This window comes from Myotis davidii, unplaced genomic scaffold (assembly GCF_000327345.1).
Source record: "Myotis davidii unplaced genomic scaffold, ASM32734v1 scaffold169, whole genome shotgun sequence".
NCBI lineage: Eukaryota > Metazoa > Chordata > Mammalia > Chiroptera > Vespertilionidae > Myotis > Myotis davidii.
Window position 1 is genome coordinate 1,775,105 of NW_006383005.1, and position 17,232 is coordinate 1,792,336.

At 38.6% G+C, this 17,232-nt stretch overlaps 1 protein-coding gene across 4 annotated transcripts in view; it reads left to right on the forward strand.

Annotated features, from left to right (window-relative positions):
• Nucleotides 1–657: 657 nt before the first annotated feature.
• The window catches only part of FAM168A (family with sequence similarity 168 member A), a 158,545-nt gene continuing 141,970 nt past the window's right edge, over nucleotides 658–17,232 (forward strand). For 2 of the 4 annotated variants that reach the window (XM_006777948.2, XM_015557486.1), the window contains exon 1: nucleotides 658–681. The gene's annotated coding sequence lies outside the window, so the exon portion shown is untranslated. The remainder of the gene's footprint in view (nucleotides 682–17,232) is intronic. The other 2 variants (XM_015557483.1, XM_015557484.1) reach the window with 1 other exon arrangement.

Here is a 17,232-nt window from a genome sequence, read left to right on the forward strand (position 1 = left end):
AGCGTGGGGCTGGGGTGGAATCTGGGGAGGTTTGGGGCGAGCTGGATGATGAGACCGGAGCGGGGTGGCTTTTCGTGGGGGAGGGGCCCGGAGGAGGAGGAGGGTGGATTTGGGATCCGAGCAATTGACAGTTTGGGATCCGAGCTGGAGCGCGGGGTGGGGGGTCCTTGCCAGAGCGTGGGATGGCAGGGTGGGCGAGGACCCTCTCGGGCTGTTCGTGCGGGCGGGCGGAATCCGGGGTGGACCCCGGGCAGGCTGAGAGGGGCGGTGGGGGCCGAGGGTGGGGGGCTTGGCACGGGTTGAGACCTGGCTTGAAGTCGGCGTTTGCCATCTAGGGGTGATGGAATTTGTGGAGACTTAATGAATGGCGTGGGTTCGGAGAGCAGAGGAGGCAGAATTTGGGGTTTTCCTGGGGAATGTTTATGGAGGTTGCAGCAGGAGCTGGTGGGGATAGGACTTTCAGTGAGGGGAGTGTGCGGGTGAGCTGGCAGGAGGGGGGTCCGTTAGAAATGGGCGGGCCGGGATTGACATTGGGCGGGGGCACCGCGGGCTGGGGTTTAGGGTGAGCTTAGAACCACCGGAAGGGGCATTGGTGGGGGCTCTTCGGGTGCAGGGTCGAGGCAGAGGGCACCGCAGACGCTGCTGAGCCGGATGGACTCGCTGAAAGAACAGGGGCAGGTGGTGAGCGAGGTGGGGGATGGTCCCTTGAAGAACGCGTCCCTTGGTCAAGGTGGCCGAGGGATGGTCTGGGATGAGCTGTTGGGACAGGAGAGGGGGCTGTGAGGGTGCGGTGGCGGAGGGGTTCCTTAGGGAGCCGAGGCACGGCGTTGGCGAGGATGGGGCAGAGCGGAGGGAGAGGGGCAGTGAACGGTGCTGGAAAGAGGTGGGTTGGACAAAAAGGCAGGATTCGGATGTCCTCCCAGCGACAGAAGAGGGTTAAGGGTTGGACTTACATGGACAGCTTTGGAGGCTGTGGTTTGGAGAGAGACAGTCATCAGAGGGGACTTTGTAGGGGAGAGAGATGGCACAGTAAAGATTCTCTTTCCTGGAAGACGTCTTAAGCTGTTAAATCTTTATTTTCATTTTTTCATTTATGTTGGTATCATATTTGGAAGTAAATCGGCCCAAAGGGTGAAGTTGAGAGGGGCTTCGGTTAGGGTAGAATTAAGAAGGCCAGAGTGTGTCCGATTACAGGCATACACCTTGGAGATGGTGCAGTTCGGATCCAGACCTCTGTGATAAACGAGAATTGCAATCAAGCGAGTTGCGGTCTTATTGCTGGTGGAAGGTCTTGCCTAAAAACTGCAACACCTGTGAATGGCAATAAAGCAAAGTGCAGTAAAATGAGGTATATCTGTGTTCATATAACAAGAAGGTTAGGAGAAAAAACCCAATCCCAAATAAAAGGTGGAGAAGATAAGGATGAATGTGACAGGTATCTTTCTATAAGATGTCTCTGCCGTCTCCTCTCCGCCCTCCCCCATGGTGCATTAAAAATTAGTCCTGGAATTTGGAATTAAGTAGATTTGATGGGCTTGAGGTAGCATTCTTTGCTTGAGAACTGGTGAATGAGATTGAAAAATATGAGGCTGAATTTATTTCCCAGTCAGGGAGCGTGCATGTATGCAGAAAGAGCTTAGGCCTTTTTTTCTTCTTAAAATTGATTGCTTGAAGACTCCATTTATTGGTGTCCTGGTTTGCAAGGCAATTAGGCCCATCATTGTATTGCAGGCTAATAATCCTGAGATGAATCTTGGCACCTCTGCTTTATGTAAACAGAGGACAGAAAATATGGAAATGTCATAAATATTCATTGGTAAGATGGTTTGGTATTAATGGAGTTTTTCATTTGATTCTCTTCTGACATTACTTGATAAGATTTATAATAATTGGACTATATTTCTATAGATTGAATTTTCTTCTGAAGGAATTCAGGTGGTAAGAATTCTATCAGGTATGGATAAATCATGTAGAATTTTATTTTACTTTTTAGGGGATGGCTTTGATGTAGACACATTACAATAACTACAGAAACAATATCTCCAATTTTATTTAAAGCTTAATAGTATGTTTATTTTCATGGCAGAATGGTGATGCTGGGAAGTAGAGAGGGATGTGCATGGAAGAAACATCTTTAGGGAAACAGTTTTCTGGACTTAATTGCATCAACTATGATATGTTTAAAGAAGTGGCTGTTGATTTTAGAGCTCAAACTGAGAAAAAAATGGGGAGGGATGTAAAAAGACTAAAATTGGCACCAACGAATCAAAATCATTCTTTTTTGTTTAAGCCTCAGAGTTCGGCTCACAAGCGAATCATTTTCCTTGCCTTTCACAGTTGAGCATGTTAAAATACCCAATATTTAGAATGCTTTTCTTTCTTTTTTTTTGTAGTTCCATAATGGGTAAAATGATGGAAGGTTAGATTTAATCCTTAGAATGAAAGTGTTTTGTTTTTTTTAATGAGGAAGCTTTATTACAATAAAAACCAGGTTTGAGCAATTACCTGTTCATTTGATGAGAGTGTAATTGAATTAATGCAATCTTTTCTCCATATAAGTTCACTTTGGGATACTGACATTGTTTTTGTGGATCTGTGAGCTTTATGTAGAGGTGGGATATTTATAAAGCCCTAGCTTTTGAAAGCTCTAAATGAAAAGTAATCACCTGGGAGAAATATCTTGGTGGATTACCATCCCCTTCCCCCAAACTGTGGTCACCTGTGCTATAGAAATGTATGTAAAGTGTTTTAGTATCTTTACCTCATTTTGTTAATCTTCACCTGAGGATATTCCCTCCCCGCCCCCCCCATTGCTTTTCAGAGAGAGTGGATGGGAAGTAGGGAGGGGAGAGAGAGAAAGAGAGAGACACATGGACTGGTGGCCTCCCGCACAAGACCCTTGGGTGCACAGACCAATGCTTTTACTATTGAGCAACACCGGCCAGGGCTCTTTACCTCATTTGGTTCTTCTAGTAGTCTGGTGTGAAGGGGAGAGCAGAAGGAGGTATTAATAGACAGGTACTTTGGTAGAATGAGTAGCCTGTAAATTTAGGGGTCAAGAGTCCTGGGTTCAAATCCCCATTCTAGAATTTGATAGCTGAGTGATTTCAGTAGTCATTAAAAAACTTTCATACTTAGTGGTAAAGGTTATACAACATTGTGAATATACTTACTTCTACTGAATTGTACACTCAAAATGGTTAAAATGGTTTTTAAAAAAACTTTCATACTTCATAAAGCTGTCAAGGGGAACAAATCAGTTCATGTCCTGAAATAACTTTATGTCCTGAAAACACTGTGTATATATGAAATATTTGCTCAGTATTTATTTACTTATTGCCTGCTTAGTGCCAGAGGAAATGAAAATGAACAAAAAACAGCTTTCAGTGTAGTGGGAGAGACAGACGATTTAAATATAGTGGGAGAAGTGAGGCAAAACTAATGTGGTTGTGAAAAGTGTGGATTCTGAGGTCTAGCCACCATTTATTAGTTGTATGACCTTGGGCACAATGGTCTCATCTGTAAAGTAGGCATGAGAGACCTAATCTCATAGTTTTGTTTTTTTTTTGATTATTGAACAGAATAATCTATGGAAAGCATTTAACACAGTATGTTATATAGTACACATTAAAAAATATTAGTAATTGCCATTATTAGATAGGAAGACTAGAATGTGAATAGCCTTGTATGTCCTCACATTGAGTTCTTAGTATTATGTTCTATTTATTTTTTTTTTAAATATATTTTATTGATTTTTTACAGAGAGAAAGGGAGAGAGAGAGAGTTAGAAACATTGATGAGAGAGAAACATCAATCAGCTGCCTCCTGCACATCTCCTAGTGGGGATGTGCCTGCAACCCAGATACATGCCCCTGACCGGAATCGAACCTGGGACCCTTCAGTCCGCAGGGCAATGCTCTATCCACTGAGCCAAACCGGTTTCGGCTTATGTTCTATTTATTAAGGAAGTATTACTTGGTATTATCATTTCATTCAGAGTTCACCTACATATTTGCATGTTTGTACTGTAGTCTAGGAACTTGAAACAGTAAAGTGCTAAACATATGAAAGCTGTTAGCTTCTTCATGTATAAAATAAGGAGAAAAAACTCCTCTGAGAGGTTAAATGACTTGCTTAAGGGTATAGTCAGCAAGTGGAAGAGTCTGGATTACATTCCCCAAATTCTGATTCTTTAGCCCTGTTTAGTTTTCTTTTTTAAATTGTGAAACAAGCCATATGTATAAAAGTGTGTATAACATACATTTTCAACTTAACGGATGATAAATTGAAGACCTGTGTTTGTTACCAGCTTAACAAAAGGGAGATTCCTAGTACCTTTAAAGCCTCTTGCAATTCCTTGCCTGATGGAGTCTCCCTCTCTCTTCTCCCTCAGGAGTAACTTGTTTCCTGAATTTTGTGTAAACTATTCCCTGCTTTTCTTTATAGTTTTACCAAACAAATACATGTCATAAAAATATATTTTTTACCTTAGCATTTTTTTTTAAAATATATTTTATTGATTTTTTACAGAGAGAAAGGGAGAGAGATAGTCAGAAACATCGATGAGAGAGAAACATCGATCAGCTGCCTCCTGCACATCTCCCACTGGGGATGTGCCCGCAACCCATGCCCTTGACTGGAATCGAACCTGGGACCTTTCAGTCCGCAGGCCGACGCTCTATCCACTGAGCCAAACCGGTTTCGGCTACCTTAGCATTTTTATGTAAATAGAATTATACTGTAAATATTCTTTTGTGACTTGCTTTATTCTTATTATTTTTTAACTTTAAAAGAACTTTATTTCTTCCATTATTAACATATGCTCATGGTAGAAATTGGAAATTACAAAAAAATAAAAGGGAACAAAATTATTGTCTGTAATCCCATTACCCAGCAACAATTCTTAATCCAGATGGCAAGAGGAAGCCAGTTTGCATTTATGGATGATTAAGTTATCCAGGTATGGATCAATCATACTTGGAAATAGGAATCGGAGTGAGTAGTAGCAGCCTTTGTGAGCTGTGAAAGAGCAGGAGTTCTCATTGGCAGGAGTTCTTTATTTGCTAGAGACTAATTCTTTGTTATACCATTTTAGAGTTTCACATCATGTTTTCATAAGTCTTTTGGTCAGAATTTTTGTGCATCTTTTTGCAGGAAAATAGTCTGGTACATTGATTATTGCTTGATTGTGCAGGAGGGTCTGTTATCTGCTGTGCAGAGTACCATGAATAGGATACATAGTATACATATCAGTTACATAATAGAAGCTTGGCAACCTAAACACCAAGAATTTCTTTTGTCTAAGACGGTGGTTCTCAATGTTCCTAATATTGTGGTGACCCCAACCGTAAAATTATTTTCGTTGCTACTTCATAACTGTAATTTTGCTACTGTTATGAATTGTAATGTAAATATCTGATATGCAGGATGTATTTTCATTGTTACAAATTGAACATAATTAAAGCATAGTGATTAATCACAAAAACAATATGTAATTATATATTCAATATATGTTTTCCGATGGTCTTAGGCGACCCCTGTGAAAGGGTCGTTCGACTCCCAATGGGGTCGCAACCCAAAGGTTGAGAACCGCTGGTCTAAGAGATTTGAAATCCAAATTCATTATCTGTTGGAGCTTCAGTTTACTTATCTGTAAAATCAGGCTCAGATGAGATAAATGTGAAAATACATCTTAAACTGTAAAGGACTATATAAATGGTAGTTGGGTTTTTCCTCCCTCCTACTTTACAAAACAAATGAGGAGGGCACCCCATACAAAGGTAAGAAGCCTGACATATTTGGTTTATTGCCTTCCCAAAGGGTTTTGCCAGTGGAGGAGGTAGTACATGGTCAGTTCACAGTTTCTCCCTTGAAACTTGAAGATTGTTGGATATAGTGGGATGGAGAAGTGCTAAAGGACTTTCTCCTAAGGAATTTATGGGACCTGTTTCCACATTAATTGTATTGACTAGCTCAAAATGAAGCTATTGAAGTGGAGAATGCAGTATTTAAACAAATATAGTCATTTCCTTGTTAGTTTTTTTTTTTTTTTACCTGTACCTTATTACAGAGACAGAGTAAAGTGAGATAAAATATTTGTGCATATGTAGAAGGAAGATAATACTCCATTTTTGGGTTGTTGTGTGGATTAAAGAGACAAGAACAAAGAACCTGGAACATTGACTGGCGCATACATTGTTTGTACTTAATATGGTAGTTACAATTATTATTTTTATTTTACTTATGAATTGTTTATAGCTAATTTTTCCTTCAGGATATTTTTTTGTTAGTATTTTCCTGGGATACATCTCCCCTCGCTCATTTTACATTTGTATTATAATTTTATTTTAATATTACCATAAGTAAAGCAAAACAAAGAACACAAACCCATAACTGCAGTGCAGTCCAAGGCTAAGGAGCTAGTAGTCCTAGATGTGACAGATATGTCTAAGACATCTAGTCAACAAATATCTATTGAGTGATTATTAGATAATAGGGAGTGCTGGGAGTATGGGATACAAAAATTAAAATTCCCTGCTCTTAAGGAGCTTATAGTTTATAGTCAATCTAGTGGGGAGACAGACATGTCCCATAATTGTAGGATAGTGTGATATATGCTGCAGTGGGAGTGTGGACAAGAGGCGTGGGAAGAACGGAGATTGGCATGGCCTGATCTGCTTGGGGGAACAGGAAAGAGAGTTGCTTGAAAGAGTTAATGCTTGAGTTGAGATCTGAAGGGTATGTGGATATGCTAGGGAAGGAGAGGTTAAGAATGGTTCAGGTTGTCGACAACAGTCTTCCTTGATTGTTCCCTTCCAGTGTTTTTGTTGGCCTTGGTTTGTACCTGTTTTTAAAGGCCTTCTAGCATGTACACCTACTATAAAAACCAAATAAGAAAATATCTAAATATGCTGTGCTGTCATGCTTTTATTCTTTCCATATGTTGTGCCTTGCACCTGGAGAGCCTGATCCCTGCTGAATTCCTTAATCTTTACTTTGTCTATTAGATGAAATGTATTAATGAACATATTTCATGCTTTTTGCCCTTTTCAGTTTGTTATTTAGCAGGAAGAGATTTTCGAAGCAGAAATTTAAGAAGAGATCTTTATTAATTCTGCTTTCTCAGTTAATGTTGATATTTCTTCGCTCATTGGACTTCTTAAGATTCTTTCCTTCAGTAGTCTTGCCCGCTCTATTTGCTTTTTCTGCTAGCTATATACTGATGACTCTCAAATTTCTGTCTCCAGCTCAGAGCTATCTCCTGAAGTCCAGACTTGCATATTTCACTAGCTACTGGCCTCCGTATGCATCTATTTCAATGATTCTCAAATTCAGTAGGTGCAAAAGAGAACTCATTTTCCCCATCTACTTATTCTGACGTCTTCTATTTTGTACCCCCTCCCACACAGGAAGTAAGAATCAAATCTTCTGTAGATTGGTCCTAACTTAAAGGCACTACCATTCATCCAGTCATTCAGGATGTGAATATGTGCCATTGGTCTTCTCTTCTCCCTTCTCTCTCGTAGTCAAAAATAAATCCATGGAAATATTTCTGGAATTCATCTCCCCTTTCCTATTATTACCCAGTTAGTTCAGACTCTAACCTCACCTGGACATGTATACTAGCCTCCTAGCTGGTTTCTGTATCACCCACATAGTAAACCCATAGTCTACATAGCAGCCAGAACATCTCTACCCAACCATGTATAAATGTCTATGTCATTCCCCTCCTTAAATTCCTTCATTGGCTTTGAAACCTTAAATTGCTTGCCATGACATATTAGGTCTTCTGTGGCCTGTCTCTATGTACTCCTTCTGCCTGATCTCCCATTACTGGGTAATACTACGCAGCATGTAGTTTCTACAGATATCTTGCAGTTTCACACCTTTGCTCATGCTGTTTTTCCTTTTATTCATCCTTCTGGGTTGAGTGCATCTCTTCTAAGAAACCTTTCAGAACTTTTAAGGTTGTCATAAGTGTCCCCATTTTGTTCACAGTGAGCATCCAGTGCATGTCTGTGTTATAGTACTTGCCCTGTATTAGAAAAATTAACTGTTTATTCCTTCACTTTATTTTATTTTTATTTTTTTAAAATATATTTTATTGATTTTTCACAGAGAGGAAGGGAAGGGGATAGAGAGTTAGAAACATCGATGACAGAGAAACATCGATCAGTTGCCTCTTGTATACCCCCGACTGGGGATGTGCCCGCAACCAAGGTACATGCCCTTGGCCGGAATCGAACCCGGGACCCTTTACTCCTTCACTTTAAGTTTCTTGGGGGTAGGGACAGTGTCCTAGTCACTTTTATAGTCCTAACTTCTCCTGGAGGGTGCCTTGTGAATGATTAGCTTTTGAACTGAACTTCGTAAGCATAGATGACAAAATAGTAGAATGGTATTCTAATAAGGAGTAAGGTGATATGTGTTTTTCTAGATATAGATTTTTATTTAATTTAGAATGGAATTTAGAATTTAATTGGATTGATAAAAGCTTTGATAATGATGATGTTGTATAAGACAAGGTTCAAAAGTAGAAGACAGCAAGATGGTATGCTCAGGGTTTGGCAAATGTTTTCTGTGAAAAAACATTTTAGGCTTTGCAGGCCACATACAGTCTCTGTTATTTATTAATTTTCTCTTCATTTTTTCTCTCTTCATCTCCCCCCCTTTTCCTCCTCCTTATGTTTTATTTTTAGCTCATAGGCCATTCAAAAACAGGCCATGGGTATGCCATAGCTTGACAGTCTCTGGTATGTTATCAGAAATCAAACTTGAAATTGTAGAATATTGATAAGCAAAGAGACTAGAGCAAGTTTATATTTCTTGTTTTACTTATTATAAAATTTAGTTCCTCTGGCAGTTAGGCATATCTTTAGTATTGAGAACAATTGCACAGAATCTTTTTTGTCAAACTGCTCTGTTTATGTAAAAGTTTAACATTTTTTTTTAAAAAGGGCTGTTTAGCCTGGCCAGTGTTGCTCAGTGGTTGAACACACACCTATGAACCAGGAGTTCATGTTTTGATTCCCGGTGAGGGCACATGCTTGGGTTGGGTTTCAGGCTTGGTCCCCAATGCGGGGCATGGAGGAGGCAGCTGATTGATGATTCTCTCTCATCATTGATGTTTCTATCTCTCCCTTTCTCTCCTTTCTTCTCCCTTCCTCTCTGAAATTTAAAAAAAAGTTTATTTTTAAAAAAGACCTTTGATCTCTGTATGAAGGTGCTTAGTTTATAAAGCTGCAACACAACTTTCCCTCCTCCCTCCATTTAGGCAGGTATCTGGGTCCTTTCAGAATATGCCTGCTTTTCTGATGATACAGACTGCAGCTTTTATTAAATACAGACATTTTGAAGGAATACTAGGATGATATGTTTTTCACAGTAAACATCAATCCCTGGTTGAATTGATGTTATGATCTTGATTTGCTTTCTGATCATGTCCTTCAATCTTGACAGTTTCTGCTGATGCTCATATTTTCTAGCTTCTTTTATTGTTTTCTTACATATCCTAGTTTTTCTGATGTGTTCTTTTATTTTGAGTTGATAGCAGAAATCCTTATCTGTATATATATAGTTACACTATACTTCTGCAAATAAAATCATACCATTTTATTTGATCTACAGAGTACAAGTTTGTCATGTTGCATTATTTTCATTTTAAGGATGAAGTAATCAAGACTCAAGAGGATAATTTGCCTAAGGCCTTAAGATTAATAGAGGATGATGATGGAAAGACAAAGGGGCATAATATTTGAATGATGGGATATATGCGGGTTGCTTTAACTCTCTTTTATAATTTGATTCTCACGTTTAGAATATAGGGCATTGTGCCCATTTTACAGAAGAGGAAACTGAAGCAACTGAGGCCTATAGGGATTGAGTAGTTTGCATTTGGCTACATAGCTAGTAATAGAAGAGAAACTTGTATTAGAAACCTGATCTGCCTTGTTTCAAAGCTCTTGTTCTTTTTACTATCTATATATATAAAAGCCTAAGCAACCATTACAACCAGTCACTATGATGCGCACTGACCACCAGGGGGCAGATGCTCAACACAGGAGCTTCCTCCTGATGGTCAGTGCACTCCCATAGCCAACCTCTCACTGCCAGCCAACCTTCCACCATCCCTCCCCTCTGATCAGCTCCAATTGGGACTGGGCGAGAGGGCCACAATTGGCCCTGATCATCAGCCAGGCTGAGGGACCACACCTGTGCATGAATTCATGCACTGGGCCTCTAGTACTATATATAAAGCTCCCTGGTTTTAAACTCTTGTCTATGAATAATGCCTTGGCTATACATCAGAATCACCTGCAGATTTGTTTTAAGAAAAATGACATGTTCTAGTTCTAACAGAACTGTGCTAGCAGAACTTCTGAAGGTGAGCATAAGACAAGTGTATGTATGGATTTATGTTTATTTTAGTATTTAAAATAAATTATTGATTTCGGAGAGGAAAAGAGAGGGAGAGATAGAAACATCAATGATGAGAGAGAACCACTGATTGGCTGCCTCCTGATCCCCCCCCCCCCCACTGGGTTTCGAGCCCGCAACCAGGGCATGTGCCCCTGATTGGAATCGAATCTGGGACACTTCAGTCCGCTGGCCAGCACTCTATCCACTGAGCCCAAACAGCCAGGGTGGGTTTATGTTTATATAGAAAATATAGAACTGGCCTCAGTTGATTAAACATCATCCCATATACTGAGAGGTTGCTGGTATGATTGATTATTCCTGGTCAGGGCATATGCCTGTGTTTGCGGGCATGATCCCTAGTAGGGGGTGTGTAGGAGGCAGCTGATCATGTATATTTCTCATTGATGTTTCTATCTCTCTATCCCTCTCCCTTCCTCTCTCTCTAAAAATTAATAAAAATGTTAGCATATGTTTATGAAAATAACTATATGTATCCCAGGCCAAAAAAAATTAGAATAACATTTTACATATTTCTTTTCTCTTTTAAAATATGTTTCAGCCCTGGCTGGTTTGGCTCAGTGGATAGAGCATCAGCCTGTGGACTGAAGGGTCCGGGTTCGATTCTGGTCAAGGGCACATGCCTGAGTTGCGGGCTTGATCCCCAGTGGGTGTGCAGGAGGCAGCGGATCAATGATTCTCTCTCATCATTGATATTTCTGTCTCTCCCTCTTCCTCTCTGAAATCAATACAAAATATATATTTTAAAAAATATGTTTCATTGATTTTAGAGAAAGGGGAAGGGGGAGGGAGAGAAACATCCATGATAAAGAAACACTGATCAGCTGCTTCCTGTGGATTGAGGCTGCAACCTGGGCAGGAATCAAACCGGTGCATAGGTCGATGCTCAACCATTGAGACACACTGGCCAGGCAATGTTTTTACAAATATCATTACTGTCTGACTGGATACATATCTGTTTTTACATCCCATATGTTGCAGTTTGTGGTTTTGCTTGTAGCATATGAAGAAAATGCAGTCCCACATATATATGTGGCTAGAAAAGAATGTTTTATTACTTTTTAAAATAGTTGTGGATTTTCTTTTAAGGTACTATTCCAAAACTTGACAACTGGAAGTTTCTTAAAGGCCCATTGCCTTGTAGAATCTGAAACCATATCAATGAGTGTTTCATATTCTGTTACATTAAAATTCTTTAGTGTTTTTTTACTTGGAATGGATCTTCTACCCCTGCATGATATTGTAACATCATGCATTGGTCATTTGGTAAATATTGATTCACTGAATTATGCAGATCTACTGTATGTTGACATATTCTATTATACAGTGTCAAAAATCACTTTTGTTAATATCACCACCAATCTCATCAGATTAAAATTTTTGCTTGAAAGCTCAGATTTTATCATTGGAACAAATACTGACAGTTGTTTTCCTTGAAGTGACAGTCTCACATTGTTCGTTTTTGAAAAAATGTCTGCCAGACATCTATGTCTGAATAATCATAGTCATTCTTTCAAGTAAAAATCGTGTTTCATGAAAAGAGCAGCTAGTTCAGCTTGCAACTCAATTGCACAAGTGCTTTTAGTGCTTTTCCTAGAGGCAACTCTTGTAGTTTGGTACGCAGGAGAAGTACTTTATGTGTACTTCCTGTTTCACAGAATATTCAAAAGATGTATAATTGTGGATTGAAATTTAATAATATTAAACATTTTAAACTATATTATTTAAAAATAGTAATTTTCAATTACAGTTGACATTCAATATTTTATTAGTTTCAGCTGTATAGCATAGTGATTAGACATTTATATAACTTACAAAAAGATCTCCCTGATAAGTCTAGTATTCCACTGGCACCATACGTAGTTATTACAGTTTTATTGACTCTATTCCCTGTGCTGTACTTTACACCTCATGACTGTTTTGTAGCTATCAATTTGTACTTCCTAATCTCTTCACCTTTTTCATCCAACCCCTCCCTCCTTCTCCCACCTGGCAGCCATCAGTTTATTCTTTGTCTCTTGTTACAACTTTTGTTTTAAAGTCAATTTTGTCTGATAATAGTACTATTACTACCACAGCTTTTTTTCTTCTTCATTTTCATAAAATATCTTTTTCCATCCCATTACTTTCAGTCTATGTGTCTTTAAATCTGAAGTGGATCTCTTCTAGGCAGCATATGTGTGGGTCTTGTTTTCTTGTCCATTTAGTCAACCCATATCTTTTGATTGGAGCATTTAATCTACTTATATTTAAAGTGATTATTGATAGATATATAGTTATTGCTATTTTATCATTTATATTTTTGATCCTTATTTTTTTAAATATAATTTTATTGATTTTAGAGAGAAGTGGGGAGAGAGAGAGAGAGAGAGAGAGAGAGAGAAAAGAAACATCAATTGGTTGCCTCCCTGATGCACCCCAACCAGGGACTGGACTCACAATTGGGCATGTGCCCTGTCCGGGAATTGAACCAGTGACCTTTTGGTGCATGAGCACACACACACACATATACATATACTGATTTTTAGAGAGAAAGAGAGAAGCTTTGATTTGCTATTTCACTTATTTATGCATTCATTGGACAACACTTAACCAACTGAGCCACACTGGCCAGAGCTGCTGCTTCTTAAAGAAGTCTCTAGCATTTCTTGTGATTCTGGTTTGGCGATAATGAACTCCTTTCACTTTTTTTTTGTCTCCATGAAGAACATTCTTTAGTGAAACTGAAACTAGCTCATCCTTGGCATACTGGTATGACACTCTAACCAACTGAACTAGCCAGGGCCAAGCTGATATATTTTTATTTATTAAAATAATTATAACATTTCTTGGTATACTGGTTTGGTGGTGATAAACTCCTTTAGGTTATTTTGTTTTTGTGGGTTTTTTTTTGTCTCAGTGAAGAACATTCTTTAGTGAAACTGGAAACTAGCTCTTTTTCTTGGTGGGTCTATGAAGAATGCAGTTTGGTGTCTCTGCCTTGATTCAATACAAGATTATATATATATATATATATATATATGTATATATGGTGGGGTTTTTTTTGTCTCAGTGAAGAACATTCTTTAGTGAAACTGAAACTAGCTTTTTTTCTTTTTAATGTGTCTGTGAAGAATATGGTTTGGTATCACTGCTTTGATTCAATACAAGATGGTATGTTTTTATTTATTAGTATGATTATGTTTTAAGACTTTCTTTATTTCTAATGGGGGAAAAGGTGATTTTATTACACTGTTTTGAAAGCCAGCATGAATTCAGTTGATTTTTCCTTGGCTTAGTAGAATCAAAACACTTTAGAGTTGAGCAGTTTTACAACTTTGTCATGATTTTAGGAAAACATTGGGCTTGGTGCTTGTTCTTCACTACCTTGTTGTGAAGGAAAGGCATGAAGTGGCCTTTAAGGAACTGTGTATAGCTGTATGTAAAAGTGGTTCTCTTGGTATATTATTGGGTCTTCCTATCCTTAACCTGGAGTATCTATTTATTGTAGGCAAAAAATTCAGATGAAACCACAGCCAAGTAATCTTGGGTAATGACTTTGATTTTTCACTGTGATTAGGTAGAGGAGATTGGAGGAGGTAGGTTAGACAAGTCAGTACTGAGCATTATTTTACCTTTCAGCCAGCATCCTTAGACAGCCCGGAACCTTCGTTCTGGAGGGAGGAGAATTAACATTCATTGTGTGCCTACATTGTGGCAGGCCCTTTATGTATGCTGTCTTATTTAAAATATATTTTTATTGCTTTCATAGGGGAAGGGAGGGAGAGAGTTAGAAACATCAGTGATGAGAGAGAATCATTGATTGGCTGCCTCCTGCACGCCCCCCAGTGGAGATTGAGTTGACAACCCGGGCATGTGCCCTGCCTGGGAATTGAACTGTAACCGCCTGGTTTATATGTCGGTGCTCAACCATTGAGCCACACCAGCCAGGCATGTGCTGTCTTATTTAAATTATTCTGTAAGGTGGTCATAATTATTAAATTTATTTGTGAGAACATTTAGGCTCAGAGATCTGGAGCCTGCTCGGGCTTATCTCCAAAGTTTTCTGCCTCAAAAGCCTGTGAATGTTCTTTCCTATGTGCTGTGCTATTTTCCAAGGACATGGTCTCACTGATTGTTTGTGTACCTGGAACATGGGGCTCAGTACATTTTTGTTGAATAATTGAGTCAGTGCTAAATGAGTGAACCAGTTTTTACAGAGTAGGATGTAACGTAACTCCTTTGGACTGCTGTGTAGGGTCGGGCTACAACTAGGGTCTAGTCACCATCTATTGCTATGGGGAAAGGATCAGTCTTCTTAATGATAAACTCTATAAAACTATTTAAATATTTTGGATATTTAGGGATTGAAAATACCTAATGGGATGTGTTTTCCTTAGACTATTAATGATCTTTTCAGAAATAGTTAATATATCTGTCTTGCCATGTTTTCCCTCACTAGCAATGAGACCTTGGGCAAGTTACTTCACTTTTCTGTGTTTTTTTTTTTTTAAAAAAATCTTTAAAAAGGGAAGGGCAGTAATAACAGTACATACTAGGTAATTCCTAGGTAGTTGTGAGGAAAGAATAAGTCATATAAAGAATTTTCCATAGTGCTTGGCAGATATAATTAATAAATGGTAGCTGTTATTCATAGTATCCTTCTTGAATGAAGTATGGGATTTAATGTGACTTTGAGCATGAAAAGGAAAAACAATGGTTTGGCTTTTAACTCATTTTTCTTAGAGAAATAAAATACTGAATGTTTTTGTATTTGGGGATTTGTATTCTGATTATAGTTTACCTGGTCTTCCTGGCAATGAAGCTCTAATTTTGGCTGTTTGCCCAGATTTGAAGGTATGGTATGGGCCTTTGACTCTCCAACTTTTTAAACTTGGTTGTCTAGATGAAACAGGTTGGATTCCTCTGGCCAGTTCATGGAGGTTGATACTTTTTTCTAAATTAAAAATGTCAGTGAATCTGAGAAACGCCTCCTCCTAAATCGTTTCTAACTATGCTAGTCATTGCTGAGAAGATCCAGTATTTCTCCATAGTACCTTGCCCCAGAATCAAAGGAGAAACGTGCTTTAAAATTTCTCCACATTTATTTTTATTGGTGGTAATATTATTTATGTTTTTGAGATTTATGGTTTTGATAGTACATTTTGATTAGGCTGTGGAGTTATGGAGGGGAAAACCACCTTTCCATTCTAAAAGAGCATATCTGAAAGCCTGCTTGCCCTTCATCCAAGGGTCATTGTAGGTATACTGTCTCTTAGATAGAAGTTAGCATGTAACTCTTGAATACTTAAAATCTTTGAGATGAGGTCTAGATTCCCTAGTATGGTAAGTAAGGCAATTTAGTATCCTCTCCTTAATTCCCTCTCCACTGCCATTCATTGTTTGTCTATCCTCCCAGATTTCACATTTTGCTTAGTCCTAGTGAAGTGTACATACCTTGTACTGTATTTGTAGTTCTCCAGCTGTACCATTCCTCTTGTTTCAGTGTCTTTGTACATCAGAGGTGGGAACGTCTGGCCCGTAGGCATTTAAGGCCCACAACATCATTTGGTCAGGCCCTGCCAAAGCATTAGGGGTGAGTTAATTAAATGTTTGACCGAATAATAGTAGGCTAATTTTTAAGTTGATATCTGCCTTTTAAAAGTTGCAAGGATTTTACACATACGAAAGAACTTCATAAAAATGCTATGTAAGTTTTATATTCTGGGTTTTTGTTTTCAATTTTTCATTAATAATAATATTTTGACAGAGCATCAGGTTCCCCCCACCCCCCAAACTAGAAGTAAGAGAAAAAGCTTGGGTATATTAGGGTATGGTGTCATTTGTGACGTGCAAACATCATGAATTAGGGCGAAGAGTTAAGTCCGGAGTTCACAATACTTTAGTTCTGTGCTATAATGGGAGATATAATGCTTAAGATGTTTAAGGAGTGGCCTTTGAAAAAACATTGAATGTGGTGCTGAGTGGTTTGGATGACAACACCTGAACTAGAAGGAGCTTCTTGTCAGAGGACTTATGTCTGTGCCACCATTGATGTTTGTTTAACATTTCAGAATTGTGTTTTCCCCATCAGTAAAACAGAGAAAAATAATAATTATTTTGCAGATTAAGAATAAGGGGTAAATTGGGTGAAGTGCACACAACTAGCTTTAATCAGTTAAAAGTTTAATATTTAGAGTATTTAAAAAAATCTTTTTTTAATGTTATAGACTACTTTAGAGATGCTTGCTTTCAAAAATAGAGGGGGCATTCTCATTTTTACTCTAATAACACTGAGTAAAATAACACTGAGTATTTTACTTACTCCTTCAAATTTATTCCTCCAAATAATTTTGCAAGGTGAGTTTAAATCCCAGCTCTTGTACTTACTGGCTGTGTGATCTTCAAAGTTACTTAATTTTTTAAAAAAATAAGTCTTTATTGTTCAGATTATTACAGTTGTTCCTCTTTTTTCTTCCCATAGCTCCCCTGCACCCGGTTCCCACCCCACCCCATGCCCTTACCTCCCCCATTGTCCTCGTCCATAGGTGTTCGGTTTTTGTCCAGTCTCTTCCCAAACTCCCCCACACCCCTTTCACCCTGAGAATTGTCAGTCCACTCCCTTTCTATGCCCCTGATTCTATTATATTCACCAGTTTATTCTGTTCATCATATTTTTTATTCACTCAATTTTTAGATTCACTTGTATGTATTTGTTGTCACTTTGTTGTTCATAATTTTTATCTTTACCTTTTTCTCCTTCCTCTTCTTAAAGAATACCCTTCAGCATTTCATATAATACTGGTTTGGTGGTGA